General features: G+C 44.5%; 1 long non-coding RNA gene across 1 annotated transcript; it reads left to right on the top strand.

Annotated features, from left to right (window-relative positions):
- The first annotated feature begins 7310 nt into the window (after positions 1–7310).
- Positions 7311–9189, top strand: LOC146569180 (uncharacterized). Its single transcript, XR_014893538.1, has 3 exons — positions 7311–7704; positions 7794–7881; positions 8589–9189. It is a non-coding gene; the product is annotated as an uncharacterized LOC146569180 (long non-coding RNA).
- Positions 9190–16232: the final 7043 nt, after the last annotated feature.

Here is a 16232-nt window from a genome sequence, read left to right as displayed (position 1 = left end):
AAGATGGAACTCTGAAGATGAGCTCTGAGGATGGACCTCTGAAGATGGAGCTCTGAAGATGGAGTTCAAAGAATGGAGCTCTGAAGATGGAGCTCTGAGGGTGGAGCTGAAAGGATGGAGCTCTGAAGATGGAACTCTGAAGATGGAGCTGAAAAGATGGAGCTCTGAAGAAGGAGCTCTGAAGATGGAGCTCTGAGGGTGGAACTGAGGGTGGAGCTCTGAACATAGAACTCAAAGGATGGAGCTCTGAAGATGGATCTCTGAGGGTGGAGCTCAAAGGATGGAGGATTTAGGTTAATCTGGTGTTAAGGGACCTGAATTTGCAGGGACCAGATTCTTGAGGGATCTGGTTTTACTGGGATGCGGTTGAGAGAACCTAGTTTTAGACAGACCCACTTTTAGAGGGACCTGGTTGAAAAGGACCTGGATTTAGAAAGATCTGGTTAAGATGCAGCAGAATCAGAAGCACTAGACCAGATGAACATACAGACGAGGTTTTCCTTACCTGGATGTTTGAGCATGCATGAAGCTTGATTATGGCGGGGTCTACCTTACAGTGTAAGCGCCTTGAGGCGATTGTTGCTGTGATTTGCCGCTGTGTAAATAAAACTGAATTGAAAGCGGTCTTCTCACTCGCCTATAGGGCGTTGATTTCATTTAAAGAATGATGTTTATCAGCTTCTCCTTCTGTTTTTCATCAGTTTGCTTCAGGATATTATATGTCAGTGTTGTCGGTTTGAAACGGTCTCATTGCTCAGACTGTTTGTGACTTTGTTTAAAAGTGCTGCATCAATAAAGTTTGTCGCTATTGTTCGTATTATCCTTACAGCTGCAGCAGCGTTGGCACGAGGGCTGATGTTTCTGTCTTTGGCCAGCAGGGAGTTGAATAAAAACTCAGAGACAAACACTGTCAGCAGTCTTCATTTAGGAACAGTGTGTGTGTGTGCGCGTGTTTCTGTGTGTGAAGCCTCTCGAGACGGCGTCTGTCAGCCATTTGCAGGCGCTGTGTGTGTGTGTATTTCCATATTTCCTGTCTAATGGCAGCACTTTCTCCTCTGATATCATCAGCACTTCTCGACTCGCGCTCTGTGCGTTTGTTGTGTTTTTCTTCACTTACATTTAAATTAATGTCGAGTCCATAAAAACGGGACTTAAACTCATTTCCATACAAAGAAAACGCTCACATGCTGAAATGTTTCTGCTAATGAAACAGCCTCACTAATTACTGCCGCTTCACTCAACAGCAGATTTGATGTTTTATGGATTATTTACAGTGAGACTCTTTAATACGTTTAAATCTTTGTTTTCTGATGATGTCAGTGCAGGATAAATCCAGCTTCTTCGTCCCAGAGGAGACAGAGTTTGAGCCTCCAAATCACTCAAAAAAACAATGTTTTAACCAAGCAGTCACATCAACATCACCAGTGACACCTGAATCACAGATATCGGCCAATCAAGTTAATGTGTTGTATTTTACACCAGAATTCCTGACATGGACATCATGAGTGTCAACCTTTACGTCCCACTTTGCTTCATAACTGTGGACATGATCCTGAGAGGATCCACTTTGTTTCAGCCTCACGGCTCAGAGGAAAACTGACAAAGATGGAGAATAATGACATTTATTGAAATGTCTGATTAGACCTGACAAAAACCTCGCTGTGTCCATTACATCATCACAGGTGCGATGCTCTGTGACCTGCTAACAGGTGAGTTTGAAGAACAGACACTGGTGACCCAGAGGTCAAAGGTTAGACTCTGTAGCACCAAATGATGTGTCTGATCCCTGAGGCGAGCCGCCCAATCAGATCGCAGGAGTCTAACAGGCCAGGATGTGTCCAACACAGCTGACTCCTCCTGTCTCATTTGCTCCACCGAGGAAATCAAACACACCTCACGCACACTTATTGTTTAGTCTGTGTGTGTGTGCGTGTGTGTGTGTGTGTGTGTGTGTGTGTGTGTGTGTGTGTGTGTGTGTGTGTGTGTGTGTGTGTGTTTATGGAAATTTAACTGCTTGACTGACAAACGAGGGCGGAAGATCAAAGTGCTGTGTTGTATACTAAAAGATGCTGAAGTGTGTGTCTGTGTGTTTCTGTGTGTGTCTGTAACTGTGTGTGCGTGTGTTGTATTGTTGTATGTAATCCTTATTTCTGTGCAAAAAGGGTCAAACCCACAAATTAACTTTCTTCTCATTAATTTAACCAGGATTAGCAGCCAGTGTGTGTGTGTGTGTGTGTGTGTGTGTGTGTGTGTGTGTGTGTGTGTGTGTGTGTGTGTGTGTGTGTGTGTGTGTTCGGGGTTAATGGTGTTGATGTTGAGTTTTAATTGCTTTCCATTCAAGGAAAATCCATTAGATAATATTCATTACCTCTGTCTCCACTCCCACCCCCACGTCAGCCCCATCCCCACCCCCACCTGATCATCAAGACCTCATCAATATCTCCAGCCTCAGAACAGCAGTGCTCGCACACGTCGATCAATACCTGATCAATAATCTCTGTGGCCTGTGTGAGGTCTCATTTATGAATGACAGATTCATTTTGAACTGTGAGAGAGAAAAACGTCCATCCTGGAGTCGACCCGTCACTCCTGGATCATTCGATCATTTTAACAAGACTCAGCATCACATCTTTTTCGTGCTTTCTTATAAGTCAGGTGTTCATAACAGTGAGGAGTCAGTGTTAAAGTTGGTTATTACATGTGACGGGATGTGAACAAAACGCAAGAAAACCTGGGAATAGAACAGAGGAAACCCCCTGGAAACACCTGGAGTCAGCTGGAGATGCCTGGAAACTGCTGGTCAGCTTCAGCAGTGTGAATGAGCATGATGAGATGTTTGTGTGGCACAAGCACGGTGCGAGAAGCTTGAGTAACTGAAGAATTCAAATTCAAAATTCAAAGTTTGGGGTCTTCACTCACCCCAGTTCTGTTAACCGTCAGGGCTGGGGGGCTGGGAGGAGGTGATGGCTGTCAGACTGGGGTCTGGGATGCGGGGCCTCCCTGCTACTGCAGATAAGGAGGTGGTCCGCTTGCCTCCACCCCAGAGAGAAGGGTTACATCTCCTGGGTCTAGGTGCGGCTTGCCCCTCTGAGGGTGGGGGTACCTGGACCTGGGATATAGAGTATGTTTGGGGAGTGTGACTGTGTGCACAGTGTCTATTTGTGTCTGTCTACACGTTGGGTGAGTGCCGAGTGTTTGTTTGTGCATATGGGGTGGGAATGCACGTCTGTGTCCGCGTGCGCCTGTTCGTCTGTGTCTATATGTCAGGTTGGGTCTTAGACTCCACCTCTCTGGGCACATCTCAGGCTCTCCAAAGTACGGAGGCCGATCTCCCCTCACCACGCTCCCTGCCGGTGGCTGATGCCCTCAGACGTTGGTGTGTTGGTGGTCCTTGTGGACTGGGGCTGGGCGCTCATGTATGTACCGGCTCACTCCTGGTGGCCGATTGGCGCCTGTGGCCCGGCTGGGCCCCTTCCGGGGGGTGGGGTACCCTCAGGCCACAGAGGGAATGACATCCTGAAACTGATGTACAGGTGCCAGAAGCTGCTGATGGATGGCAATAACTTTTTCTTGGAAGCAGTGCAGGAACTTGTGGCAGGTCAGTGGCACCGAAGGATGAGGTGGATCAAGTAGGTGAAGTAGTCGGTTGATGGTGGAGAACAGCAGTCTGGGATGACTTTGCTGCTGGTGAATGAGGGAAGAGTGATGATGAGTTTTGGCCTGAGAGCTGCTTTGTAGGACATCACACGATCTTTAGCCATGCCAGATCTTCTTCTCAGAGCCTCTTAAGTTTGAACCAGTACAGTTACCATGATGTTTGGACAGGTGTGGAGGGAACGCTGCCGTCGATGCGAGGCAGTTGCTCAGATTGCTGTCCTCGGCCTGTTTACATGTGTCTTCAGATCATAAAGCTCAGCTTCATATCAGCTGTCCAAAGATATTTAGTCACCATTTTTATTAATACAGCAGCTTTAAAAGATCATCCAGATAACTCTGATGGATGCAAGCCAATTATTAATCAATAATTATTAACAGCGTCGTGAACTCAAGCTACCCAGTGATGTAACCGCAGACCGCACACTGACGTTTTTCTATGAATGTGCTTTAAAAGAGCTTCAGCGTCTGTTTGTGGCTCTTTCTGAATAAAACTGATCAACTTTCTCGACCCTGACTGGGTCCCGTCAGGGGAGCAGGTAAAGGTGAGACAGGTGTCGGAGCGTCCCCAGGATCAGCGAGGACAACAGGAAGTCGCGTTTCATCATTTCTGCGTCTCTGCTCTCATTTTTCTTCCTCTTCTCTCTCATATGAGCCGTGTTTGCCTCAGCCCGGCCTACATTAGATTAACCTGAACTCTGAGGGTGTGTGTGTGCCTGTGTGTGTGTGTGTGTGTGTGTGTGTGTGTGTGTGTGTGTGTGTTTTCAGCCTGATATTAGAAAGGCAGGATGATAATCGGTCAGTTGTCACCGTGACAACAGACATGGATCATATTTAGACTCCATGAAACACAATTACACACACACACATGCACGTGCACGTGCACATGCACACACACATGCACACACACACATGCACGCACACACACATGCACACACACACACGCGCACACACACACACACACACAGACACACAGGCACGCACACACACACATACACACACACACACGCACACTGTTGTGTTGTCTGCAGTAAATTCAGTTACTGTTATTAATATCTCCTCTCTGACCGACTGTCTCCTTCTGTACATCCTTGTCTCCTTCAAACCTCGTTTGTTTTTTTCTCTGTTCCTTCCTTTATTCCCTCCTTCCCTCTTTCCTCCCTCCTTTCCTTCCTTCCCCACCTCTGCTTTCTCAACAGCCACCCCTTCTTCCTTCCCCTACATCCTTCTTGTTTCCTTCACTCCTTCCTTCTTTCCCACTCTTCCTTTCTTACTAAAAGCAGGTTTGTGGGTCACATTTGTCCTCAGTGTGAGTTTCTGTGTGTGATTGACGGAGCGTCTCCATAATGTGTTGATTCATAATTCATCTGTCGACATGACAGCTGATATTTTATTCAACACACACACACACACACACACACACACACACGTTGTTTTGTTAAAGGCAGACAGTGTTTTAGCTCCACCATACTGAGCCATCAATTATTCACCTCTGTGTGTGTGTGTGATGGAACGTTATCTTGATGTCGCTACATGCTGTTAGCACAAGCTCACACACACACACACACACACACACACACACACACACACACACACACACTGAGTGTAAACAGAGTGTGACCTCGTTAAGCCTCGTTAGCGCTCACGTTTGTTTGCAGGTAATTAGTTTGTTTTGTCTCTTTGTTTGTCTTGTTTTAGTTTAATCAATAAACATGGCCACTCCCCGGGGATGCCCCTCCCTGACTGTGTTTACAGCCACAGTCGTCACGGAGACAGGGCAGGTGCGGACTCAGCGAACCGATTGGCTGATTGATCTGCAGTCTGAGTTTATCTGAGAGTTAAACTGGTTGAGCTGGAGTCTCTGTGGGATGGAGTCAAAGCAGCGAACGGCCGAACTTTCTCCGACTGCTTCCTCGCTCTGTGTGCGTCCATGCGATAAACGCCACATGGTGAGGAGGCCGCTGCATGCCACGCTGCTGTAAACACGCCGCTCGCATGAGGAAAGCAATCCTACAATCTACAAACTAAAGTCGAGCTCAGGCTGCGGGAGCCTCACAGTAAAGCTCCAAATGTGCTTCTATTTTCTTTTCCATTGCTCAGCATCAGCGTCCTGATACCATCTAGTAGAAGGAACTATGTGTCCTACACGCTGCCGGAGTACGAGTTCTACTTTTGGTTAAAATAAACTGAAGATCAGGTGACCCCTGTGTGGTGTCAGAGCTCCACTGAGTTAAAGAGGAAGCTCAGACTGCAGAGGCTCACCTGCTAATGTGGTTCAACTCTGACAAATAAAAGATGGATTTGTTTACCTGATGATTCACATCCAGGTGCACAAGGAGGAGGGGCTTCACATCTCATGTGGAACCAAAAGTTGTTGTAAATATATTTTATTGAGAATAGTCTCACTATTTAAATATTCAGTATTTTGTGTAATTATATGATTGAAAACTGTGATCTGTGGATCAGTTTAAAGGCTCTGGTAGTTACTTACTGGGGAAAATATTGCTGGGACCAGTTTATCTGAGCTGTTCTTTCAAAGTCTCTGTAGGTGATTGGCAGCATTCCAACGCTGTCACACTTCAGGGTTTTTGTTTGGTTTGTTTTGGGATAGTCTGATTTCTTACAACACATCACCTGATGTCATTGTTCCATATCATAATAACTGATTAAAGAGAAGTCCAGCTGGTAGCGCTATGACAGCACTGCTCTCAAACTGTGGGCCAGAAAAACTTTAAAGACAAAATAACCACACTGAGACCTTTGTGCAACACTGCAGTCAAGTTACTGACCAATGCAAACATCGCTGTAATGTATGACCGCTGAGGTAATGTTACTGTAACATATTCAGACCACTGATGTTGCAGAGCTCATATTTCCACATTAATAATTTGTCATGTCCTGAATGGAGAGTCCTCTTCACACACTGAGGTTAATTATGGAGTTCCACAGGGTTCAGTGCTAGGACCAATTCTGTTTACATTATACATGCTTCCCTTAGGCAGTATCATTAGAAGACATAGCATACATTTACACTGCTATGCAGATGACACCCAGCTCTATCTGTCCATGAAGCCAGATAACACACACCAATGAGTTAAACTGCAGGAATGTCTTAAAGACATAAAGACCTGGATGGCCGCTAACTTTCTGCTTCTTAATTCAGATCAAACTGAGGTTATTGTACTAGGCCCTGAAAAGCCTAGAAATATGGTATCTAAGCAGATTCTTACTCTGGATGGCATTACCTTGGCCTCCAGTAACACTGTGAGGAACCTTGGAGTCATTTTTGACCAGGACATGTTCTAAAATTATAGAAACATATATCTGACAGACCTGTCCAGGGTGTACCTTGCCTCTCGCCCTAAGACAGCTGGGACAGGCTCCTGCGACGCTGATGGATGAACTGAATTAAGAGTCAAGAGAGAAGATCCATAAACTCTCCGATATAATGCTCTCCTGTTGACTTTACCAGGTTTTGTTTCCATCGCCCTTGGCTCCTTGCACCTGGAAGAAATCACCCACCTGTCTCTGATGAGCTCATCATCGTCACTGCTGAAGGTAGTGGCAGGCTTTCAGTCGTGGCTGGATTGTTGAAGTACGCAGCGTTCCAAATTATTATGAAAATTGTGTTTAAGTCTCATAAAGAATATGTAACCCAGTGAGTTTACACGACTCAGTAATGCACTACAACATGTTATTGTTAATTGGGATTTATCATTACTCTGTTAATCACTGAGTTGATCAAAAATAAATCAATAATAAAAGATAAATACTATAAATATAAGAATAAAACCCAAAGAGTATATTTAACACCCCTACTGGTTAGGAAGGAACAAGCCCCGCCTTCCCCTGCTCTGTATCGTCACGTGCTCAGACACAGAGAGAGACGGAGGTGCACGAGACCATCACTGATTTTCACCGCCAAGCTTTTCGCTGGAAAATAACTATTAACTTGATAAATTGAGCAAATATCCATACCGGAGATCTGCATGGACCTTGGAGAAACGGACCTGATTTATTGTGAACATTTCGGACCTTGAAACCATCGCGGTGAGTCAGAAGCTGTTAAGCTAACCTTGAAGCTAAAAAGCTAACAAGAAGTTAACAGGGAATATAATGGCCCGATTTCAATGTTGTAGATCTGCGCGGGAGCGGATGAAGTGGACAAGATCCTCTCTGAGAGTTGAACAAGATCCTCTCTGAGAGTTGAACATTAGAAGTGTGCTGGTGAGTTAAACTGGGACTGGGCGAATCAGGCTAATTGAAAAGCTAACTAGCCTAATGCTCATAGCTGTAGCTGACCACGTTTTCACTGTGGGAGAACACACGGGGTTTCTCACTGAGTTCAGCCATTTTGAGCACTCAGCTTGTGTGCTGATGATGTTCTAGTATTACTTGTTGAATATTAAATGCACTAAAATTAGATGATGGAATAAGTTAATGTTGATCTTAAAGGTCATGAATCTACTTTATTTTGTTACATTTGATGCTCGAGCTGCACTGGATAGATGTCCGTGTGTATTCTTACTGTGCTGATACGTTACCACATACTGTAAAACTACAGCCTGTGGGTTTTTGTATATTCTTTTCATAATTTTATTCTGTACATTGAGTGTAAATAATATATTGCTTCATTGCTATGCAGTGTAAAGCAATGCTCCTGTAATTCAGTTAAAGGGCAATACTGTAAAAAAATAATCTACCATAGTTTATGGTTTATTTCTGATTTCTGATAGAAATGTGCACCTTGACGATAGAATAAGCTGATTGTGATTTAAAGATTGCATTCATGATTAAGATGCACTGTATAGACTATAGTTAGAAATTAGAATTAATGTTTGTGCTTGTTTTGTTATAGCACTTACATTATTTACATATGGCCATGTATATCATTAGAGTGTGAACTGAATTAGTAATAGTCCTGTTGTTTACAGGCTAGGTTTTTTTATGGGATCGTGAGACCTGGATCTCTTCCTGACGAGGAAGATGGCGAGCCTTTCCCTTTGAACCGAACCGAACCACAGCCATTCTGAGTTGGCCCAGAAGGGCAGGTTGCTCTTCTCTCACGAACAATTGCAACAGTGCGGTAGGACGAAATCGCACCAATCACAAACTTTTGACCTGTTGGATTTGACTTGACTGAACACTGACTATTAAGCCGTCAAGACTGACATATCTGAGCTCAGATAGGATTCTGACTGTTATTATTATTGCTGTCACTGTATTTTATTTTATGTTTTCATTCCTGTTCATAAAATGCTGTTAAATTGTTGCTAAATAGTTTAATACAATTCATAGCAACTTTACCTGTGGCTCCAGTCATTCTTCTCCACGCAACTCCCTTTATCCCTCCTGCGAATCTAGCTATTGGCCCATTCTCTCCATCTTACTTTAATTTCCCCTACCCTATCCTGTACTTGGCTACAAATAAATAAGTTGTTTTTCAATTAAACCCATGGATGGGATTGTGTCTCAGGATACCTGTGATCGTTAGTTTGCCAGCTGAGCCCAATTAAAGGAAAAACTACTAAAGAAGGATGTTCCACATTATTAAGCAGACCACCATTTTCAAGCAATATAGGAAGGAAACATGATCTCTGCTGCTGAAAAGCGTGAAATAGTTGACCGCCTTGGACACGTAATGAAAACCTCAGATATTTCACGAAAATTTAAGCGTGATCACCGTAATGTTAAGAGATTTGTGGCTGAGTCAGAGCACACATGGGTTCATGCAGATAAAGGCACAATGACTCTGGAGCCCTGCGAACATCAAGCTGTAGGATCCTCCAGAGACTTGCAGTTGTGCATAAACCTTCTATTCGGCCACTCCTAACCAATGCTCACAAGCAGAAACGGCTGCAGTGGGCCCAGAACCACATGGAGACTAATTTTCAAACAGTCCTGTTCACTGATGAGTGCAGCGCAACCCTGATTGGTCCAGATGGATGCAGAGGTGGATGGTTGGTGGACGGCCACCATGTCCCAACAAGGCTGTGACATCAGCAAGGAGGTGGAGTCATGTTTTGAGCCGGAATCACGGGGAGAGAGCTGGTCGGCCCCTTTAGGGTCCCTGAAGGTGTGAAAATGACCTCTGCAAAGTATGTGGAGTTTCTGACTGACCACTTTCCTCCATGGTAGAAAGAGAGAAAACACCTCTGCATCCTTGGCTGCTATCGGCGTAAAAGGAGAGAAACTCATGGTGCGGTCAATTCAATTCAATTTTATTTATATAGCGCCAAATCACAACAAAAGTCACCTCAAGGCGCTCCCCATTCCTCCCTGACTTCAATCCTACTGAGAAGCTTTGGAGCATCCTCAAGCAAAAGATCTGTGAGGGTGGGAGGCCGTTCACATCCAAACAGCAGCTCTGGGAGGCTATATCGACATTCAAGTTGATTGAAATAACTTTTGATTTCAGTAAAATTGATCTACTAATGCTGCAAAATCAACAAATGACCATTTTCAATTCTCTACAACCTGTCAAATCTTTTGAAACTCTGTGTGCGTAATAATTTGGAACAGAGCATTTTAAATTTTGTTCAGTAACATTTGAGTTATACTCTATTGGTCAATGACTCAAGAATTATGCCGACTGTCATTTGAATCAACTATTTAGGAAAAACAGAGAAAAATATCATTTGCATAATAATTTGGAACGCGGCGTACTCAGTGAAGCCCCGCCCCAGCCCCGTGCGTTGTGTAAAGCATTTTCTGGTGTTTGTGTAAACAAACTGCCTCCTGGCTGTGACAGATACGGTTACAGAAAATATGAGCATGAATGGAAATCGTAATTTGGTTTTTAGGACACGTCGTTGTAACACAGGTGTGAAAACAAACTGAAACCAAGTTTGGATTCACACGCAGCTGCTGCTAATTCTTTTTTAATACAGACTACACAGGTAACGTGCTCTGACCTCTGACCCCAGCTGTCCACTGTGTGTTACCACAGCAACAGCTGTAGATCAATAATCATTTCTTCTAAGAGGTGAGAAAGGGTTGATGGGAAAAGTTTCTCCTCTTTATCGGCAGCACAGTTCAGAGCTCAGCATCATCAATCAGTGAAGCTCGAACATCACAAAGAGAAAAACCTTTGTGCTCCAAAATGATGAAAACTGAAACTGGAGCAGTTGCAGGGTTGGTCAACCGAAGGCAGCAAAGACAACAACGTGTTTCCGTCCTTCAGTTATTTTGTTCTTAGTCTTATTAGAGGAAGTCACATGGTCAGAATCACGACCCTCCAAGGAGCCACCTGAACTCCTCACAGCCTGCTGAGCTGCCTTCACTGTCCTCAGGATGACACAGAAATCACTCTGGGAAGGAGTTTGGAGCCACAGACAGGTCAGAAGGCTTCTCTGAGCTCGCCCATAAAGGCAAGTCACGTGACTCTGGATGATCCAATCGACTCTAAAGTAGAAACAGGTGGGTTAACGAGCTGGATGTGGCTGTGGGACACATGTATACGCACACCTTTTGTCTGTGTTAGCAGCTGATGTAAACAACCTGATTGGACGATTAGACAAGGTGAGACAGGTCACAGACACACACATTGACGCAGAGTGTGTTGATGCCCACTGATCAATAGCGGGCAAATCAATAGGTCGAGCATTGATCAGCAGTAATGGAGAGCATCAGTCTGAGAGAAGCGTTTAGGTGTTCAGCATGAAGTCAGCAGAGTTCCACTTCCTGTTGTGTGAAGCAGCAAGTAAACAACACATTCATCACAACGAGCAGACGCACACACCTGCACACACCTGCACGCACCACCCGGACGAACAGGTTTAAACAGCGCAGCAGCGGGATGAAGAGCAGTCCAACATCCTCGTCGTCCTCCTCAGTGTGTTTCTCAGAGTAAGTAACACACGTTTAATCTTTTTAAAGAATCATTTGTTCGCTTACAGAAACCCCACATCCGTCTCAAAGTCCGAGCCCATCCATGCTGGGGTGTTTCCTGTAATGATCCTCAGGCTGAGAGAATTAAAAGTTCTAAATATTCTCCTTTTATTTTCAAATTCTCACTCTCTGAACGATGCGTTTGAAACCTATATGCAATATGAAATGTGATATTCTCTGTGTTGTCTCCACCCCAGGACATCTGGTGTAATGAAGCAAGCACTCTAAGAATAATGAGCTGCTATTGGCTTTGAACAGACGGGTCAGTCTGAATGTAGCCAATCATTTTATCTTCCTGTAGCAGCTGCTCTGGAGTTCAGCTCTCACTTTGACACCAACCCAAGGGTGGAGGTCTGAGGGTGGGGGTCTGAGTGTTGTTGTCTTCTTTGCTTTTTTCAGGCCACATCAGCTGGTGGTCTTCAGCACATCTGAAGGTGGGGGTTATATAAATTGCTTCAGCTGCTGTTGCCTGCTGCTTTGCAACCCGCCTCCACCCAGCTCTCCCTCCATGCCGAGGTGTTCGCTGCAGATGGTGTTTCAGTACAGCTGTCCCACACAGAACAAACGCCCTGAAGCGTTACTCCTCTCAGCTGACGTATGAGTGTTAGCGACCTGTGGCCGGACGCTACGTTTCACAAAGCATTGTGGGAAACTTTGAATGCATCGTGACACAAAGACATCTGCAGGAAGCAGAGAGGACAACAAAAGAAAGAAGGGATAAAAACAATGAAAGACAGAAAACGAGTGGTGATGGAGGAGGGGAGCTGCCGCTGCCATGGCAACAATAGCTCCCTGCTCTCAATCAGGTCCTCAGGGAGACCCCCAGAGCTCTGTGTGTGTGTGTGCGAGACAGTTCACATGCACACACACACAAGTCTGTAGTCTTTTTAAAGGAGCAGTTCAACATTTAAACAACAGGACTTTCAAATGTTGAACTGTTCCTTTAATACAAGTCAGTTACCACTTTCTCAGAGATCAAAGGTCGCCTGGTCCCCGGCAGGATGTGAAGCCACGGTTGAGTCATCATAACCAAGGCAGTGAAAGATCAAAACGCCACACAGATATCTCCCACAATGCACCTGACCTCTGAAGACTCACAGAAATCTAAAAAGGTTTATAGTAGATATATGAAGATGGTAGACCCACACGTACCATGAACATGACACGAGGTGTTATCATTTTGTACCTTGAAACACTGACCGCTGTAACTTCAGTCATGGAAAAGTAACATGTAATGATCATGTAATGTTACACAAAGACCTCAGAGGAGGTTCGTGGATGTAGTGAAGGAAGACATGCTGAAGGTTGGTGTGACAGAGGAGGATAGGAGTCTGCCTCCATTGATAGGAGTTGTGGGGGCAGATCTGCGGTGGAGGGTGGGAAGATGGGCCTCAGGTTTAGGTGCTGAAAACAGCTGTTTTAGACGTATGGAAAGATTGTGGTTGGGTTCTTCTTCACACCAGTAACAATGCAAATGTCCTAACTGCTATATGCACCATAACCCTGAAGGTCAGGTGTTGTACGAGAATGGAGAGCCTGGAGGCTGAGAATGAGCTGGACCAGCACAGAAAGGTTTAGCAGCTCAAACAATGACTCGTTCCCACAGCTTACCAAAGGTACCCACCCAAAATACAGGTACAAAGAGTTGGGTGGAGCTTACTAACGCACTCGTCAGAAAGCATGCAGAGAAATATTCACACAGCTGAAGACAAGGAAGAAATGGAGACCCTAACCCTGTGCCTCGTCCAGAGGAAAGTTTGAAGTGTGACCTTAAAGCAGAGGATCTGGACCCAGACTGGTCTGAGAGATGAAAACTGTCAAACACCCCAAACTGACATAAAACCAGAACAAACCGTGACTCTTCTGGAGGGAAATAAAAAATAAAGAGAGGTGAAATCAAAGAGAAATAAATAAAAGTCTGTGTAATAATGAGGTTTTGGGGTTATCAGTGATTTATCTTAATCAAATCCTGTTTGTGCTTTTGTGACCGCTGAGGGAACAGAGCTGTTTAACAAAAGTTCATTAATCGCTTCCTCTAGTTTCTGTCCTCAGCACCAAAAACAGATTTTAATTATCATTTTTTAACAGAATAGGAGAAAAGCAGCAGAAGATATGAAAAAACAAATGATAAGAGAGGCAGCGTCACATGATTTACATTGTTAACGACACAGACTTGTTCTGCATGAAAGAAAATGGTTAAAGTGACAGCTGTAGAAAAAGTCAGCATCAGAGGATGGATGAGTTCAAAATAATAAATAATAATTAGAGGATCTCACTGATCTCTGAGTGACGGCGACGAACCAAAAACTCACCAGCTTCTGCTCCTCTGGTCTGACTCTGCATTCACATAAATGAGATTATAACGAAGTAACATGCAGCACGAGGTGCAGAGGAATCAATACGGCAAATACAGCGACAGACAGTACAGAGAAACGCTCTACCACAGGCGTGGTGGGCGTGCAAACACAACCATCCAGCAGACTCCAGTGATGTACGTGGTTTAGTTGTAGGAAGAAGCCGTCTCTGGAGCGGATGGAGTGGGTGAAGGTGCTGCTGGCGCAGAGAGGCTGAGGTAAAGGCTCTGAGACAGAGACTTCTCCGATGTTTGGGAAGTTCAGTTCCAATGATTATGAATGCTTTTCCTGTAAGGTCAGGAAAGTTCCTCCTCTGTTCATCCTCTGTTTGAAGATGCTGGTAGTATTTAGAGTCCATGTCACTGAGGTGGAGGTGGACACACTGCTGACTGTCTCTACAGGAGAATTCAGGATGGGGTAGATGAACTCATTCCTTCCAAAACTCAGTGATGATCTCTTTTATCTTGTCAACCAGCATCTGCTCAACCCCTGGAGTCTCCTCTGACCTGTACATGCTCAGAACCGGAGGTAGGAGAGTGGTGAGCTCATCCTGATCAGATGTTTTTACAACCTCATATCTGATGTGAGGCATCTAGCTACTTCAAGCTCCCTCTGAATGTGGAGTTTCCTTGCCCTGCCTTAAAGGTTAAACCCAGCCACCCTGCAGACTCTATCCCATCTGCTTCGTAGTTTTGGTAACAACCCAAAGCTTATGAACAAACCAAGGGGTTGATTTTCTTGTAAACCAACTTTGCCATCTGCAAAAACTTGAGTCTGGTATTCCCAGACTATTCCCCTCATCCTTGCTGTGCCTGGAGATCCTGTCCTTGATTTAGATCCTTTGCTTTAAGATCATAAGCAGCATGTCTGAATCTGTGACGAGCAAACAGACACAGCACTCACTCTGGCTATACGAGAAACCCATCAGACTCCTTTAACGCTGTGAGATGAAACCTGACAGTTTTAAGATTGTCAGGACTACAGACTTTAAGCAGGAAGATTCCATTAACAAAAATTGTGTACATATGCCTCCTCTAATTTTGCTGCTATAATGTGAATATTCCCACTGTCCAGCTAATGAAGGCTACCTTATCTTGAAAAAAGTGAACTTTTCTTGGGGATACCCTGAACCATGGGGCCTGTTCTCAACCCCATGTGACACTGTAGAGGCTAAACTGGAGGTTGTTGGATTGCTGTAGGTACAGTTAGGCACAAACAGGCAGATGCATGAAACTGCAGCATTTCTGCACAGCAGAGCTGAAGATGAATCCTCTGTATTTGTGAGGCTGGTTTAACACAAAACGGCTTCAGGTGAGTTATTAACCTCCAAAATCTGAGATTCATGTACTCCTGCCATATTGAACAAACCACTGACATCAATTATTGTTATTATGCAGATGTACACTCGCTACAGCCTGTCCATACTTATAGCATATTCATAACATACCCTCATACCGTGTACATTGTAACATACCCATAATAGACCCATATTTTGTACCCACCTATAACAGACACATTTCTGTAATATATCTATATTAGAGCTAAAGCACTTTCTGGATGGATGCAAACTACATTTCGTTGCCTTGTGACGTGTGCAATGACAGTAAAGTTGAATTCTATTCCATTCTATTCTATTCTATTCTATTCTATTCTATACCACAATTACCTCACTCCGTTTCCAAGATTCCTTCCTGCAGGGAACTAAAGAAAGAATAGACTTGACATTCCCAAACGTTGTAACAGAGGTCTGGTGAGGTATGGGCAGCCAGCAGGTTTAGCGGATGTGCAACTTGGAAGTTAACCGGAAAACTTGGAGGCTAGTCAGGAGGTCTACCTACAGCAAGACCACACAAGTCCTCCTGCCACAATAGTGAGAAGTGACCTCCTCTAGCTGTGCTATGCCGTAATACCGCTTGTTACAACGTCTTATAGCCAAAAATGAGGGTTAGAGTAGTAAGCTCTCATCTCAGATTATAAACTCAGATTCATATAAAATTGGCTGTAAAGTCATTTACTGACTGGCAGTCTCCTGCAGTCCTTATTTCTTCCTGTGTATCTGTGGGTGTGGCACTCACCTGACCTGCTATCAACCAGCATACCTGATGGCTATCCACCTGCGAAGGTCTGCAGTGTGTCTCCTCCAGCTGAACCTCTTTCTTGCCCAACTACCTCTCCTGGTCGCTCCGCCGCACAGATGTGCCCTTGCCCAAAATAAGTCCTTTTTGGGGCACATGTAACTGTAGTACCATCTAAAAAGTACCACCATTCTGTGACTTCATTCAGGCAGAAATAAACTGTGATAAAATATAAATAACACATACATGTCTAAAAGAT

Source organism: Mchenga conophoros, linkage group LG8, assembly GCF_057382185.1.
Source record: "Mchenga conophoros isolate Kocher_MC1m ecotype Shallow Benthic linkage group LG8, M_conophoros_male_GT1.1, whole genome shotgun sequence".
In the NCBI taxonomy this organism is placed as follows: Eukaryota; Metazoa; Chordata; class Actinopteri; order Cichliformes; family Cichlidae; genus Mchenga; species Mchenga conophoros.
This window is presented reverse-complemented; position numbering and strand designations above follow the sequence as displayed.